General features: G+C 45.7%; 1 protein-coding gene across 1 annotated transcript in view; it reads left to right on the plus strand.

The window, feature by feature from the left end:
• Window positions 1–18571, plus strand: part of LOC142574888 (uncharacterized) — an 81079-nt gene that overhangs the window by 16675 nt on the left and 45833 nt on the right. The window lies entirely within an intron of this gene.

Consider the following 18571-nt stretch of genomic DNA (forward strand, 5'->3'; position numbering starts at 1 on the left):
CATGGTGTGTGATGCCCAGTTAGCGTGCATAACAATTTGTTTTGTACTTACCGAAAAGGATATCCATGCAAAACTGCATGTAGTGGCGTTAAACACGATGCTTACTATTTTCAACTACTTTCCCAGCAATGAGCTAGTAACACAAAACTTAAGAAAAAAACTGGTTGTTGCTTTTTAGTGGGGCCCACACTATTCAGTGTCGCCTTGCACTAATAAACACAATGTGTCACCAGAATTCGAGAGCAGCTTCACTTATCATCAGTTCTTGTGCTTTAGCCGCGATAGGCAAAGGTATGTACAAATAATGACCTCTTTGGCTCTGTAAACTCACTGAGAGTTACGACGCAATTGGCATGTTGTACCATAATTTAAGCTTATACAAAGAACAACAGCTAAAATTCCTTCACCCGAGACATTACAATTAGGACATCAAAGTTGACCTTTACTACGCGAAAAGGAGCTGCTCTTTTGCTCAATGTATGTTTTTTGTGGTATGCAGTTTAACGTGGGCACAAGTGTTCTTGTTGAAAGTGCACTGTTAGAGCGCCTGCATTCGCACTGCCGAGGGCCTACCTGGTTTTCAACACATCTCGTATGCAACATTTTCGCGTTTGCGGAAATGCGTGGCAAGTCGTTCTTTGGAAGAGGCAGCAACGCGAACAAGAGCACCGTTGTAAAAGAGGCACTGGACCCAGTCAGATTCACTGCAGTGATTCGGTAAGTACCTGATAATGCCATGTAAATTTCTTTTTCTCGATGTTTCTTTCATGTTTCATATTTGTGTCTTGATGCTGTGCGTATGCTGATTAAAGCAATATCTGGTTCTTCGTTTTCTTAGCAGTTTTCTATTTCACATAACAATTGCCATGACTTCTGTTAGCGTTAAGTGCACGGTATGCATTATTTTCGCTGATGGCACATTGTTATAGAAGCTCCAATAAAGGGCAGTAATATGTCCAGTGCCAGGCTGAACAATATATATTAACCGAAGTCCTTTAAATGCTAGCTTTGGCCAACTGTCTCGACAATCGTACCTTCAATAATACCAACTCTCTATTGTTAGAAACTAAAATGGCACTATTGTTGAGGCTGGGGAAAATAACCCTGTTATAGGGACTTCCTTCAAAGGCAACTGTGCACTCTAACTGAAGGGTACCTTGTAGGAAAAAAAAGGCCGATGACATAAAACTTTCTCTAAATAAATAAATAAATGCGAAAGAGCACATATGCAAAAATATTCATGTACTGCGATTAACACCAGATTTGTTTTTATTTGAAGAGATCTTAAAGAATGGCCGATGGCAGAATTGCGCCTTTAGATCTCAGCTGTAGTAAAATGAGTGAAATGTCAGTTCATGTTCCTGCAAGGTGACCGCGATAATCTCTCAAGTGGTACCAGTTTATAAATCCATTTCAGGCTGACAAGAATCGATAATTGATCGGCTTGAATTTGTGAAGTGCAAGATGTTAGTGAACAAATGAGTAAGTTAATAAATAATGGCTAGTTACTTCATTATTTCTTACTCTTGCATGCTCATGTAACATCTACCTGGTTTAACGCAATGTTCCAGATATTGGAATTATAGTACCTGGAAGAGGTATTATATTAAAATTTGTCTCAATTCAAAGAAAAAGGTGCCTTGTATCTGCCCTTAATATGATTGTCATATGTGTCGTCACTAAAAATAGGAGTTCGGTATTTCATTGATAATGTTGTCTTGTAGACCGTAATTAGGTACAAAAATGTTCCGTCTCTTAATAAAAAACGTAGCTTCTACAAACATTCCCTTCCTTAAAATATATTTTTGGCTTAAACCATAATTGTTAATGTTGGGACCCTATAGGGTGCATTTGTGCCACTATACATGTAAGATCATGCCTAAGGGTGCAGCTTGAACAGTCATAAAGTAGCCTAGCATCCATTCTGCCGAGTATTTTCTGCTATTTAAAGAATCGATGCCAAGCTTAGGGCTTACTACTGTGGAAGCTTTGTAAATCTACGAACCGTCTTTCATTTCTTGCAGGCTACACATGCAGCAAGTTTTCTACGACAACCCTGCACCTCAAAATAGATTTTCAACAATGTTGGCTCCAGAGCTGAAGTATATAGACAGTGTTGTGTGTTTGCTCACTTAAAGGAAGTAAAGTTGAGCATGTGTTTACTCCTGTTTAATGCATGCTGCTTCCTGCTATCCATACTAACACTGCTTCTAAGTCCAATTGTGGGTACACTGCAAAAACGACACGGCAGTAGCAGTAGCCAACTTTGAGCATACCGTCTTGCGGTCCTGGCTGTTTGTCACCTGGGGCGGAGTTCATAATCCGCGGTAAAATGTTGTAAATATTCACGAAAGCCGTCCTGAACTTATCACACATTCAACACGATATTGTCCGCAACAATTGTGTCTTGCCCAAAGAAATAAAGAAGAGGGTCAGCAGAAATAGAGTAATCAATAATGCAATCGAAGCGCAGCATCAAGAATCGCCAGAAGCGCAGTCATCAAGAATGCACTACAAGCGCAGTAAGCAAGAATCTTCGTTTCATTCAATGTGGCAAAAAGAGTTGTGAAAAAACAAGAAAAATGAGAAAAAACTCCACCCGCGACAGCCTTTTCGTGTGAGTGAAGTGAACTGGGGAAGTTGCGTTATCCGCGTGTCGCGTTCAATGTACTTTGGCCGCACGCATTGAAAGCAACAGCGCCTCTGTGTTTTTACACCAATATTCTTTGTTGTTGATGATCCTATTTTTTTAATACTGATACGTGGACATATTTATCCTTCTTCGTGTGATTTCATTTCACCCGTTAACATTTAGTTATCGCTCAGGGCAAGAGCTATCTGCATGATTTCGAGCTTACTCGAATGTTATCGTTGATTATATCTGTTGTGTATGTTCTCTCTGAAATTATGCAATCAGATTGTATGCGCGGCTCCGACTGTGTAGTACCTTCTGGAAAGCACGCGAGGACAGGCGGTTACGGTGGAACGGTCGACGAATGATGAACATAAACCGACGCGCTTGGCCCGCAAGGCATATTTCGAGAATCGCCGACTGCGTTCGCCGCTATCCTTGTGCGTTGGGTTCCACTTGCTCTTGTGGGCGCAGATTCGCCCAACAAACAGTTCGTTTCGTGGTTCACAGCGTCGCTCCTGTTTTAGAGCGACGCTTTTAGGCGCCCGTTTTTGCTGCGTTTGACGGCGTTGTCCCTCGTCACCGAGAGAACGAGCACAGCGAGGGATGAAAGCGAAAGCGGTGCTTAGCGTGAGACGGAAGACGTAACAGCGAAGAGAGCGCGAAGCGGAATGCGGAGGAAGTGGGTAAGGAGAAAGCGTCAGAAGAAAACCGTAGTACCACGGAAGACGGGCTTTGCGGCGACGATCACTCCGAGATAGCACCAGAGTTTAGCGCCTCGTCTGTGTGGAAACAAAACGCTGCTATGCGGACGTCTGCCTGCGGCGGCAGCTTTGAATAGCGCCCACGCGCCACTCATGCCTTCCCATTAGTGATCTCCCGATTAGCGAGGGAGTCGTGCAACACTGCGCTCTGTTTGCAACGTGCCGCACGTGACAGATTGTCTGGGCCAGCCAATATACCGGGAAATGAATACACTTATCATCATCAGCAGCACCAGCAGCCTTGCTACGCCCACTGCAGGCAAAAGGCCTCTCCCATACTTCTCCAACTACCCCGGTCATGTGCTAATTGTGGCCATGTTGTCCCAGCAAACTCCTTAACCTCCTTCGCCCGCCTAACTTTCTGCCGCCTCCTGCTACGCTTCCCTTCTTTTGGAATACAGTCCGTAACCCTTAATGACCATCGGTTATCTTCCCTCCTCATTACATGCCCTGCCCATGCCCCCCATTTCTTTTTCTTGATTTCAACTGAGATGTCATTTACTCGGCCTAGTTCCCTCACCCAATCCGCTTTTTTTTCTTTTAATCTTTTAATGTTAAACCATCATTCTTCTTTCCATAGCTTGTTGCGTCGTCCTTAATTTAAGAACCCTTTTCGTAAGCCTCCAGGTTTCTGCCCCGTAGGTGAGTACTGGTAAGACAGGTGTTATACATTTTCCCCTTGAGGGATAATGGCAACCTACTGTTCATGACCTGAGAATACTTGACAAACGCACCCCAGCCCATTCTTATTCTGATTATTTCAGTCTCATAATCCGGATCCGCTGTCACTACCTGCCCTAAGCAGATGTATACCCTTACCACTTCCAGTGCCTCCCTACCTATCGTAAACTGCTATTTTTTTCCTAGACTGTTTAGCATTACTTTAGCTTCCTGCAGATTAATTTTTGCACCGACCCTTCTCCTTTGCGTGTTCAGGTCAGTGAACATGCATTGTAATTGGTCCACTCAGCTACTAAGCAAGGGAATATCATCAGCGAATCGCAAGTTACTAAGGTCATCATCATCATCATCATCATCAGCCTAGTTACGCCCACTGCAGGGCAAAGGCCTCTCCCATACTTCTCCAACTACCCCGGTCATGTACTAATTGTGGCCATGTTGTCCCTGCAAACGTCTTAATGTCATCCGCCCACCTAACTTTCTGCCGCCCCCTGCTACGCATCCCTTCCCTTGGAATCCAGTCCGTAACCCTTAGTGACCATCGGTTATCTTCCCTCCTCATTACATGTCCGGCCCATGCCCATTTCTTTTTCTTGATTTCAACTAAGATGTCGTTTACCCGCGTTTGTTGCCTCACCCAATCTGCTCTTTTCTTATCCCTTAACGTCACACCCATCATTCTTCTTTCCATAGCTCGTTGCGTCGTCCTCAATTTCAGCAGAACCCTTTTCGTAAGTCTCCAGGTTTCTGCCCCATATGTGAGTACTGGTAACACACAGCTGTTATACACTTTCCTTTTGAGGGATAGTGGCAACCTGCTGTTCATGATTTGAGAATGCCTCCCAAACGCACCCCAGCCCATTCTTATTCTTCTGGTTATTTCAGTCTCATGATCCGGATCCGTGGTCACTACCTGCCCTAAGTAGATGTAGTCCCTTACCCCTTCCAGTGCTTCGCTACCTATCGTAAACTGCTGTTCTCTTCCGAGCCTGTTAAACATTACTTTAGTTTTCTGCAGATTAATTTTCAGACCCACCCTTCTGCTTTGCCTCTCCAGGTCAGTGAGCATGCATTGCAATTGGTCTCCTGAGTTACTAAGCAAGGCAATATCATCAGCGAATCGCAAGTTGCTAAGGTATTCTCCATCAACTTTTATCCCCAATTCTTCCCACTCCAGGCCTCTGAATACCTCCTGTAAACATGCTGTGAATAGCATTGGAGATATCGTATCTCCCTGTCTGACGCCTTTCTTTATAGGGATTTTGTTGCTTTCTTTGTGGAGGACTACGGTGGCTGTGGAGCCGCTATAGATATCTTCCAGTATCTTTACATATGGCTCATCTACACCCTGATTCCGTAATGCCTCCATGACTGCTGAGGTTTCGACTGAATCAAACGCTTTCTCGTAATCAATGAAAGCTATATATAAGGGTTGGTTATATTCTGCACATTTCTCTATCACTTGATTGATAGTGTGAATATGGTCTATTGTTGAGTAGCCTTTACGGAATCCTGCCTGGTCCTTTGGTTGACAGAAGTCTAAGGTGTTCCTGATTCTATTTGCGATTACCTTAGTAAATACTTTGTAGGCAACGGACAGTAAGCTGATCGGTCTATAATTTTTCAAGTCTTTGGCGTCCCCTTTCTTATGGATTAGGATTATGTTAGCGTTCTTCCAAGATTCCGGTACGCTCGAGGTTATGAGGCATTGCGTATACAGGGTGGCCAGTTTCTCTAGAACAATCTGACCACCATCCTTCAACAAATCTGCTGTTACCTGATCCACCCCGGCTGCCTTCCCCCTTTGCATAGCTCCTAAGGCTTTCTTTACTTCTTCTGGCGTTACCTGTGGGATTTCGAATTCCTCTAGGCTATTCTCTCTTCCACTATCGTCGTGGGTGCCACTGGTACTGTATAAATCTCTATAGAACTCCTCAGCCACTTGAACTATCTCATCCATATTAGTAACGATATTGCCGGCTTTGTCTCTTAACGCACACATCTGATTCTTGCCTATTCCTAGTTTCTTCTTCACTGTTTTTAGGCTTCCTCCGTTCCTGAGAGCCTGTTCAATTCTATCCATATTATAGTTCCTGATGTCCGCTGTCTTACGCTTGTTGATTAACTTAGAAAGTTCTGCCAGTTCTATTCTAGCTGTAGGGTTAGAGGCTTTCATACATTGGCGTTTCTTGATCAGATCTTTCGTCTCCTGCGATAGCTTACTGGTTTCCTGTCTAACGGACTTACCACCGACTTCTATTGCGCACTCCTTAATGGTTCCCATGAGATAGTCGTTCATTGCTTCAACACTAAGGTCCTCTTCCTGAGTTAAAGCCGAATACCTGTTCTGTAGCTTGATCCGGAATTCCTCTAGTTTCCCTCTTACCGCTAATTCATTGATTGGCTTCTTGTGTACCAGTTTCTTCCGTTCCCTCCTCTAGTCTAGGCTAATTCGAGTTCTTACCATCCTATGGTCACTGCAGCGTACCTTGCCGAGTACGTCTAGATCTTGTATGATGCCAGGGTTCGCGCAGAGTATGAAGTCGATTTCATTTCTAGTCTCACCATTCGGGCTCCTCCACGTCCACTTTCGACTAACCCGCTTGCGGAAAAAGGTGTTCATTATCCGCATATTATTCTGTTCTGCAAACTCTACTAATAATTCTCCTCTGCTATTCCTAGAGCCTATGCCATATTCCCCCACTGACTTGTCTCCAGCCTGCTTCTTGCCTACCCTGGCATTGAAGTCGCCCATCAGTATAGTGTATTTTGTTTTGACTTTACCCATCGCCGATTCCACGTCTTCATAAAAGCTTTCGACTTCCTGGTCATCATGACTGCATGTAGGGGCATAGACTTGTACCACCTTCAATTTGTACCTCTTATTAAGTTTCACAACAAGACCTGCCACCCTCTCGTTAATGCTATAGAATTCCTGTATGTTACCAGCTATTTCCTTATTAATCAGGAATCCGACTCCTAGTTCTCGCCTCTCCGCTAAGCCCCGGTAACACAGTACATGCCCGCTTTTTAGCACTGTATATGCTTCTTTTGTCCTCCTAACCTCACTGAGCCCTATTATATCCCATTTACTACCCTCTAATTCCTCCAATAATACTGCTAGACTCGCCTCACTAGATAGCGTTCTAACGTTAAACGTTGCCAGGTTCAGATTCCAATGGCGGCCTGTCCGGAGCCAGGTATTCTTAGCACCCTCTGCAGCGTTACAGATCTGACCGCCGCCGTGGTCAGTTGCTTCGCGGCTGCTGGGGACTGAGGGCCGGGGTTTGATTGTTGTATTCATATAGGAGGTTGTGGCCAAGTACTGCACCAAGGTGGCCAATCCTGCTCTGGTGAGAGAGTGCGTTACCGGTTCTGGTCACCGGGATCAGGCCGCACTCCAGGCCTGTTTGTGCAATTTCTCAACACACGGTTTTTTTTTTGTATTTCCCGGAGGAGAATTGCGCGGCACCGGGATTTGAATCACGGTCCCCTTGCACTGGAGACGGATACTCTACCGTCCCCGCAGGAGTTAAATTAAAATTTGAATTATGGTGTTTTGCGTGACAAAAACCACTTTCTGATTATGCACGCCGTAGTGGAGGACTTCGAAAATTTCGACCACCTGGGGTTCTTTAACGTGCACCTAATTCTAAGTACACGGGTGTTTTCGCATTTCGCCCCCATCGAAATGCGGCCGCCGTGGCCGGGGTCCGATCCCGCGACCTCGTGCTCAGCAGTCTAACACCATGACCACTGAGCAACCACGGCGGGTCCCGCAGGAGTTGTACGCCTCATTTAACCTACAGTGGCGCCCTATTTGATCAGTCAAGGTGGACCAATCTGAGCTCGGTTATACCGCATGGATGGCACTCGGCTAGAGAACCTGGTATTTATGACCTGCACATGTGTGGCCACACATAATTGAGGATATAGAATTTTTTTTTTTTAGGAGGGTTTCCGTACTGTGATAAAAGGAAGGAAAATACCTTTAAAAAAAAAAAAAAGAACATAACATGTGATTTGAACTCGTGATCCTTCAATGTTGCCCGGAAAGGTAGCTCAGTCGGTTGGTTCGTCAAGCCAGCGGTTACTTTCAAGCGCTATAGCTCCTGCTCCGAGCCTCATACTTATGTGGAAAGGGGCTGGTGTTTCTGAGTGGTTGGAAGGCATAATTTCTTGGAAAAATGGCCGCCAGAGGAGCAGCGTGAACTCGAGCGGCTTTAGAGACTAGGAAAACTGCCTTAAGGTATTTAGAATTGAGGGGTAGTTTCGTTAACAAACTATAACACGGCAATCAGCACTCGAATATAATTATAACCCTAATAATAATTGTAAATATTCATCTCATCTATAGTATCTAAAGCGCGCGTTGTTTCTTTGTCTCTGCGTGTAGTAGTTAAGAGAGTCAGTTTAAGGGCGGAGAAGAGGGAAGGAAAGGAAAGCAAACTGGCAGCGCCGTGGTTTTAAGGCGCAGCCGTGGTAGAGAAACGGAAAGGCGATATAAGCATGCGTGGCCAAGATACGCACACGACAAACTGCCTTACAATATTTAGACTTGAGGGGAAGCTTCGTTAACAAACTATAACACGGCAATGAGCACTCGAATACGACGAGAGAAATAATTGAGACGTGGAAAATTCCCTTGAAATAAATCTGGTTTGCGAGACAAATGCTTGTATGTATTGAATCTCTTAAAAGATGAGGGGGGAAATATGCGCTCACCGAGAGGGCATCGTCCGCACGAGACCACCGCCAGGCTCCTTACGGGGATGTGGAGAGCTTCGCGGCCGGAACGAAGCCCCCCTCTCCGCCGGCCAGGCGTGGAAAACGCGCTTTCCGATCGCTCAAGGTTGCGTAGGAATGGTATAGTTCTAGCGTCTAGGAAAAGTTTTAACAGGTGCGAGGACGGCACGCATAGCGTGGGAAGCTAGCCGCCGGAATAGCTATCTTCGAGAGCTATTCTATATTATATTATATTATACTTCGAGAGCTATGACTGATGCTTTTCTATATATATGTATTCATCTCATCTATGCGATCGCATGCGCGTGCTGTTTCTTTGTCTCTGCGTGTAGTAGTTAAGAGAGTCAGTTTAAGGGCGGAGAAGAGGGAAGGAAAGGAAAGCAAACTTGCAGCGCCGTGGTTTTAAAGCGCAACCGTGGTAGAGAAACGGAAAGGCGATATAAGCATGCGTGGCCATGATACGCACACGACAAACTGCCTTAAGGTATTTAGAATTGAGGGGTAGTTTCGTTAACAAACTATAACACGGCAATCAGCACTCGAATATAATTATAACCCTAATAATAATTGTAAATATTCATCTCATCTATAGTATCTAAAGCGCGCGTTGTTTCTTTGTCTCTGCGTGTAGTAGTTAAGAGAGTCAGTTTAAGGGCGGAGAAGAGGGAAGGAAAGGAAAGCAAACTGGCAGCGCCGTGGTTTTAAGGCGCAGCCGTGGTAGAGAAACGGAAAGGCGATATAAGCATGCGTAGCCAAGATACGCACACGACAAACTGCCTTACAATATTTAGACTTGAGGGGAAGCTTCGTTAACAAACTATAACACGGCAATGAGCACTCGAATACGACGAGAGAAATAATTGAGACGTGGAAAATTCCCTTAAAATAAATCTGGTTTGCGAGACAAATGCTTGTATGTATTGAATCTCTTAAAAGATGAGGGGGGAAATATGCGCTCACCGAGAGGGCATCGTCCGCACGAGACCACCGCCAGGCTCCTTACGGGGATGTGGAGAGCTTCGCGGCCGGAACGAAGCCCCCCTCTCCGCCGGCCAGGCGTGGAAAACGCGCTTTCCGATCGCTCAAGGTTGCGTAGGAATGGTATAGTTCTAGCGTCTAGGAAAAGTTTTAACAGGTGCGAGGACGGCACGCATAGCGTGGGAAGCTAGCCGCCGGAATAGCTATCTTCGAGAGCTATTCTATATTATATTATATTATACTTCGAGAGCTATGACTGATGCTTTTCTATATATATGTATTCATCTCATCTATGCGATCGCATGCGCGTGCTGTTTCTTTGTCTCTGCGTGTAGTAGTTAAGAGAGTCAGTTTAAGGGCGGAGAAGAGGGAAGGAAAGGAAAGCAAACTTGCAGCGCCGTGGTTTTAAAGCGCAACCGTGGTAGAGAAACGGAAAGGCGATATAAGCATGCGTGGCCATGATACGCACACGACAAACTGCCTTAAGGTATTTAGAATTGAGGGGTAGTTTCGTTAACAAACTATAACACGGCAATCAGCACTCGAATATAATTATAACCCTAATAATAATTGTAAATATTCATCTCATCTATAGTATCTAAAGCGCGCGTTGTTTCTTTGTCTCTGCGTGTAGTAGTTAAGAGAGTCAGTTTAAGGGCGGAGAAGAGGGAAGGAAAGGAAAGCAAACTGGCAGCGCCGTGGTTTTAAGGCGCAGCCGTGGTAGAGAAACGGAAAGGCGATATAAGCATGCGTGGCCAAGATACGCACACGACAAACTGCCTTACAATATTTAGACTTGAGGGGAAGCTTCGTTAACAAACTATAACACGGCAATGAGCACTCGAATACGACGAGAGAAATAATTGAGACGTGGAAAATTCCCTTGAAATAAATCTGGTTTGCGAGACAAATGCTTGTATGTATTGAACCTCTTAAAAGATGAGGGGGGAAATATGCGCTCACCGAGAGGGCATCGTCCGCACGAGACCACCGCCAGGCTCCTTACGGGGATGTGGAGAGCTTCGCGGCCGGAACGAAGCCCCCCTCTCCGCCGGCCAGGCGTGGAAAACGCGCTTTCCGATCGCTCAAGGTTGCGTAGGAATGGTATAGTTCTAGCGTCTAGGAAAAGTTTTAACAGGTGCGAGGACGGCACGCATAGCGTGGGAAGCTAGCCGCCGGAATAGCTATCTTCGAGAGCTATTCTATATTATATTATATTATACTTCGAGAGCTATGACTGATGCTTTTCTATATATATGTATTCATCTCATCTATGCGATCGCATGCGCGTGCTGTTTCTTTGTCTCTGCGTGTAGTAGTTAAGAGAGTCAGTTTAAGGGCGGAGAAGAGGGAAGGAAAGGAAAGCAAACTTGCAGCGCCGTGGTTTTAAAGCGCAACCGTGGTAGAGAAACGGAAAGGCGATATAAGCATGCGTGGCCATGATACGCACACGACAAACTGCCTTAAGGTATTTAGAATTGAGGGGTAGTTTCGTTAACAAACTATAACACGGCAATCAGCACTCGAATATAATTATAACCCTAATAATAATTGTAAATATTCATCTCATCTATAGTATCTAAAGCGCGCGTTGTTTCTTTGTCTCTGCGTGTAGTAGTTAAGAGAGTCAGTTTAAGGGCGGAGAAGAGGGAAGGAAAGGAAAGCAAACTGGCAGCGCCGTGGTTTTAAGGCGCAGCCGTGGTAGAGAAACGGAAAGGCGATATAAGCATGCGTGGCCAAGATACGCACACGACAAACTGCCTTACAATATTTAGACTTGAGGGGAAGCTTCGTTAACAAACTATAACACGGCAATGAGCACTCGAATACGACGAGAGAAATAATTGAGACGTGGAAAATTCCCTTGAAATAAATCTGGTTTGCGAGACAAATGCTTGTATGTATTGAATCTCTTAAAAGATGAGGGGGGAAATATGCGCTCACCGAGAGGGCATCGTCCGCACGAGACCACCGCCAGGCTCCTTACGGGGATGTGGAGAGCTTCGCGGCCGGAACGAAGCCCCCCTCTCCGCCGGCCAGGCGTGGAAAACGCGCTTTCCGATCGCTCAAGGTTGCGTAGGAATGGTATAGTTCTAGCGTCTAGGAAAAGTTTTAACAGGTGCGAGGACGGCACGCATAGCGTGGGAAGCTAGCCGCCGGAATAGCTATCTTCGAGAGCTATTCTATATTATATTATATTATACTTCGAGAGCTATGACTGATGCTTTTCTATATATATGTATTCATCTCATCTATGCGATCGCATGCGCGTGCTGTTTCTTTGTCTCTGCGTGTAGTAGTTAAGAGAGTCAGTTTAAGGGCGGAGAAGAGGGAAGGAAAGGAAAGCAAACTTGCAGCGCCGTGGTTTTAAAGCGCAACCGTGGTAGAGAAACGGAAAGGCGATATAAGCATGCGTGGCCATGATACGCACACGACAAACTGCCTTAAGGTATTTAGAATTGAGGGGTAGTTTCGTTAACAAACTATAACACGGCAATCAGCACTCGAATATAATTATAACCCTAATAATAATTGTAAATATTCATCTCATCTATAGTATCTAAAGCGCGCGTTGTTTCTTTGTCTCTGCGTGTAGTAGTTAAGAGAGTCAGTTTAAGGGCGGAGAAGAGGGAAGGAAAGGAAAGCAAACTGGCAGCGCCGTGGTTTTAAGGCGCAGCCGTGGTAGAGAAACGGAAAGGCGATATAAGCATGCGTGGCCAAGATACGCACACGACAAACTGCCTTACAATATTTAGACTTGAGGGGAAGCTTCGTTAACAAACTATAACACGGCAATGAGCACTCGAATACGACGAGAGAAATAATTGAGACGTGGAAAATTCCCTTGAAATAAATCTGGTTTGCGAGACAAATGCTTGTATGTATTGAATCTCTTAAAAGATGAGGGGGGAAATATGCGCTCACCGAGAGGGCATCGTCCGCACGAGACCACCGCCAGGCTCCTTACGGGGATCTTACGGGGATCTCCTTACTAAGGTATTCTCCATTAACTCTTAGCCCCAATTCTTCCCAATCCAGGTCTCTGAATGCCTCCTGTAAACACGCTGTGAATAGCATTGGAGAGATCGTATCTCCCTGCCTGACGCCTTTCTTTATTGGGATTTTGTTGCTTTCTTTATAGAGGACTACGGTGGCTGTGGAGGCGCTACGGATATCTTTCAGTATTTTTACATACGGATCGTCTACACCCTGATTCCGTAATGCCTCCATGATGACGGAGGTTCCGATTGAATCAAACGCTTCCTCGTAATGAATGAAGTCTATATATAAGGGTTGGCTATATTCCGCACATTTCTCTATCAACTGATTGATTGTGTGAATATGGTCTATTGTTGAGTAGCGTTTACGAAATCCTGCGTGGTCCTTCGGTTGACAGAAGTCTAAGGTGTTCCTATTTCTATCTGCGAATACCTTAGTAAATACTTTGTAGGCAACAGACAGTGAGCTGTCGTTGCCGTTTTTCGAAGATTCCGGTACGCTTGCGGTCATGAGGCATTGCGCACGCAGTCTGGCCAGTTTTTCTACAGCAATCTGCCCAGCATCCTTCAACAAATCTGCTGTTACTTGATCCTCCCCAGCTGAGCTCCCAAGGCTTTCTTTACTTCTTCCGGCATTACTTGTGTGGGATGTCAAATTCCCTTAGACTATTCCCTCTGCCACTATCGTGGTGGGTGCCACTGGCACTGTATAAATCTCCATAGAACTCTTCAGCCACTTGCACGATCTTATACATATTAGTAATGATATTGCAGGCTTTGTCTCTTAACGCATACATCTGATTCTTGCCTATTCCTAGTTTTTCCTTCATGCTTTTAGGGTTCCTCCTTTCCTGAGAGCATGCTCAATTCTATCCATGTTATACTTTCTTAGGTCAGCTATCATACGCTTGTTGATTAACTTGGAAAGTTCTGATAGTTCTATTCTAGCTGTAGGGTGACAGGCTTTTACACATTAGCGTTTCTTCATCAGATCTTTGGTCTCCTGCGATATCTTACTGGTATCTGTCTAAGGAAGTTACCACCGACTTCTATTGCGCACTCCTTAATGATACCCATGAGATTGTCCTTCATTGCTTCGACACTAAGGTCCTCTTCCCGAGTTATAGCCAAATACCTGTTCTGTAGATTGATCCGAAATTCCGGATAACCCCTTGACGGACTTTAATGAAATGTGTTGCATTTGAGAGATAAAGGTAAAATCTAGTGACTGTGGAAGTGGAATTTCCATTTAGGGCCTGCATTTTGTTAAAGAAGTTTCAAAAATGAAATTTTAGATGGCCTCAGTGACGTCATTACTAAATCATGCGACGAGTGCGTCAACCGGTACAAAGCGCTGGCATGGGCTTTCGACCCATTACGCATGCGCTACTTCGGCAGCACCCCAGCGCTAGAGACTGTGCTCCGCGCGAGCCACGCATTCCCATGTTCACGCTTTCTTTCTTAAAAATGAGCTACGCAACCGGTGGAAGCGATTCGTCTGCCGCTGCTGCTAAACCAGCTGCCCGAGCAGAGGGTCAGAGCTGCCGCGGAGTGCACCTTCAGGTTCAGATTAAATTTTTTTTTCCTCAGCATATCGCGAACTCAAAACACCTAAAGGCTGCGCTCAAATTTCGCATTAGGGAGCATCACCATCGTCGCTGATTTTTTTCTTGTGTTTTATCAACGCGAGCAATATGAGGACAACAAAAGTTCTACATCTGAAGTATCTTTCAAATAACCTCCCAACGTGGTAGCCAAGTAGCTATGGCGTTGCGCAGTGGATATCGTGTTCGCGCGCTCGATCCGGGCCGCGGCGACCGCATTCCCATAGAGGGGAAATGAAAAGCAAGGCTCGGTGCAGTTAAATATAGGTGCACGTTAAAGAACACCAGGTGGTTAAAATTACACCAGAGTCGCCCATATGGTGCGCGTCATAATCACATCGGGCTTATGGCACGTGAAAAAGCAGAATTGTTTTTTTTATATAACCACGGTAGTCGTGGTTTGGGACACTATCTCGTGATCCAGCTGCAAATCATCACGCTTCGGGAGTACATCAGAATCTAACCAGCTATGGAAACGAATCGCGATTGCGGGGCTTACTTGGAATATATCGCGCAGACTAGGCGGCAGCGAAGTTGAATGCATATCGTATTTCGCTTGTAATTCCTCACTTCGTGCATGATTATAGTGCTTTCGCTGACAATAAAAAAAACTCATAACTTCATTGAGAAGCGGTTTATTTGGAACACTTTTTGCACCAGGTTCTGTCGTGCTTCTCAATCGTTAAGTATGTTTTAAGCTATTTCTTGCAAATTCAATAAATCTCATTTGCCACTTCATAATGTGAAAATTTCGTCTATTTTGGCCACGGCGGCCGCATATCGATGGGGGCGAAATGCGAAAGCACCCGTGTACTTAAATTTAGGCGCAGGTTAAAGAACCCCAGGAGGTCCATATTTGCGGAGTCCCCTACTACGGCGTTTCTCATAATCAGAAAGTGGTTTTGCCACGTAAAACCCTCCAATATAAACTTTCATTTATTTAGGTTAGCATGACGCCATTTTAGTTTAACGCACTTTCAGACGTCCGCAGATTGCTCGGAAAGCATCTTTTAGAGCGCAGCTCTTTGGCGTCCGTTCCTGGGTTTCGCGTCGGCGTCGTCGTCGGCCTCGTAACCAGCTCCGCCCCCCTTTCATCCCCCCAGCGCTAGCAGCGACCGACTGATACCGCTGGATGCCGCTGACGCCGCTAGAGAGTCAAGATAACGTGACTGCATAGAACACCGTCGCCGCCATGCAGAAAGAGGAGGAAAGGGTCCCCCCCCCCTGTTCTTGTGTGGCGGATAGGGTGCTCTTCAGTTGCCGACGCGCCGGTTATTCGTTGTCCCTGAAACCAACTCCGCAGCTGGGGTTGACTCACTATCGGCGTCAGCGGCATCAGTCAGTCGCTGCTATCTCTTCCCTCCTCCCTTTATCGTGTTGTCCGCTTGCTGCGCGCGCTTCTGCCCCCATCGTTTGCCGCTGGGTGTACACGCCGCCCCCCTCCCCCCTCTTCCTGCGAGTCTCCGGTTGTCAAAGCGCCGGCTCGAACTTAATTCCTTTCTTCGCTCCTCCTCCAATGCAACCCCTGTGCGGTGGCAATCAGAGAGCCAGATCGGTGGCGGCGGATCTGTATATGTGCACCGCCCGAGCCGAAATTGCAGCTGCCGTTCGCCCTGTGCGGTGGCAATCAGAGAGCCAGATCGGTGGCGGCTTGACATAAAGGCAAACAGCAATTTCCTAACACTTATGCGGGAGAACATCCCGTTCCTCTCGCTCGTAACGCGTCCCACGGCTGTGACAACCTCGCGAGGCACTTGTATAGATCTCGTCTTTGAGAATCAAGCATTGGTGTACCAAGTCGAACATATATCAGTCTATTTCTCCGACCACAAAGCTTCCTTCATGACTGTCAAGAACTGTTAGTGGAGTCTTTGTTAAAGGAATACGTGTGAAAAATAAAAAAAAAATTCTGTGATAGCGCATACATGTGTTGCTCGATTTCTTTGCCTCAATCTATCGAAAAGGTGAAACAGCTTATTTGCTGCGCTCAAATTTCGCATTAGGAAGTAACGTAATCGTCGGCAATTTTTTCTCACCGTAAGAATAAACTGATGAATACCCCTCCACAATTTATCGCGCATTTGTGCGTACCTTAGCGTAACTTGAAGTTAAATTGGTCCCGTTTCTTTGTAACCGCTTCCGTGTCTAGTATATAGTAGTGGTTCGTGTCTTTCTGACATCGTCTTTCCCTTTTCTGTGCTCCCCCAATATATATGCGAGTTGCCACGAGCGAAGAGTGTCAAGACTGTTGTTCCCTCGTTTCATGACTGCCTCGTTTCTTCCCATTCTCTGTCTCCTCTCTCTACCTCCTCCCTAACATTCTATCTCACCTCTGAAATGTTGCGCGTCGGTACCGTGGTAAGCGCTGTACGGCGTGTGCAACGCCCTTACTGCAACTGCACCTCTCATTGCTGAGGAAGTCGCTAGCGAAAGTTCCTACCGGTGCGCCCACGCACGTGTGCTCGCTGAAGTATGTTGGTCACCTTTCATCGAGCCGTGGAGCTAATATACTGCAGCGAGGTGCTTGCGGCGGCACAGCGCCGAGATCTCGAATGTCCAACGGCAGCTTTCTTTCTCGTATTTATGCGATGCTTCGAACATGTGGGAGTTGCGAGAGAGAAATCTGGGAACTTTTGCTTCTCGGAATCGGCCTTTGCCTGCACAGGTAATATACGGCGGACAACGCCGACGCGCGGCGCTCCGTTTAATCGGCGCTTAAACTTCCGTCCAGGCGCGATCACAGTGGCGGCTACACTGCCCGTAATGCCGAGGCGGCAGTCTTTTGTCCTCGGTGGTTGGCATAGGTAGGAAGTATAAGTAAATATTATCTCCCCATTATTTTTCCCTGCTTCTAACAAACTCACAATCACAACTGTACCTACTCACCCTCACCGTCACTCACTCACGTTAGTACTCACGTCCACTTGCACTCACCCGCACTGACTCATGTTGATACCCACGTCTACTCCTAATCACGGGCACTTACTCACGTTCGTACACCTGCTTGACGAAGAGGCACTAATTCACGTTCACTCTTGCGGATACTCAGTCACGTTCATTCACACATACATACACTTACCTACATACTTACGTCTACTTACATCTACCGCTACTTACTCATGTTCATGGTCACGTCTACTCAGAGTCGCGAACACTCACCCATGTTCATACTGATGTCCAGTCACACTCACTCATCCTCATCTACACTCTCTCTCGATCATGCTCACCTTTACTCCCACAAAGTACTTCCACCATGTACTCACACTCACCAGTACTCACTCCCGTACAGGTTCGCGTCTATACTGACACCCTCCGACACTCGCTTTTCTGCTCACATCAGCTAGTGCTCATCATAAAATCTCACTCGTGCTAATTTACACGCACACTTGCACTTATAGACCTTCTGCGCTGCAGTTTCGCAAGAAGCTTGGCGTTACCTTCTAGCGTGTGAGGCGCGGAATCTAGTATTAAGGAATGGTGCGGAGTCCGACTATACGGCCGTAGTTTACTGCATACACTGTAAAAAATTTCCGTAATTTTACGGGGGATTTCTGTCATTATACGGAGAACTGCAGATAAAAATACGGAAAGTATGTCATATTTCAAAAATACGGCAAAATCTGCCGTTAATATACGGAAAGTGCTCTCCGTATTCAGCTTTACGGACATTTTCACTGTAATCATATAACGGCTATACACTGTTTTGGACGAAACAGAGAGAATTCCGTATTTTTGTTATCTGAACATCCGTATATTGTGAGAAAATTTAAGCTGTCTGAATGAGCGCTCGTACTCATAAAGTTTCAGCTAACAATACTTTATTGAACACGCAAACTGTACGCATTATGAAGTTGCGTACAAAATGTGAGAGCTAGCCTTCTACCAAAAGCTGCAATAACAGATCGTATAAATATATATACGCATCTTCTATTCCGGTCGCAGTTTGCCGCGCATATGGGCTTTGTAACGCTGATCATATGCGCAAATATATGCGTGTTCTCGCAATGTTCTCAAATTAAGCGCTTTTATAGTTAATAACACAGCATATATGTTTAAGTGAATGAAGAGCCGGGGACATACGTGCATACGTAAACAAGCTTGCGGCACTCAGGTGCTGGTGCATTTACGCCAGCATTTACGCCATATACGCCAAAAATTGTGCGCACT

This window comes from Dermacentor variabilis, chromosome 3 (genome assembly GCF_050947875.1).
Source record: "Dermacentor variabilis isolate Ectoservices chromosome 3, ASM5094787v1, whole genome shotgun sequence".
NCBI classification, from domain to species: Eukaryota; Metazoa; Arthropoda; class Arachnida; order Ixodida; family Ixodidae; genus Dermacentor; species Dermacentor variabilis.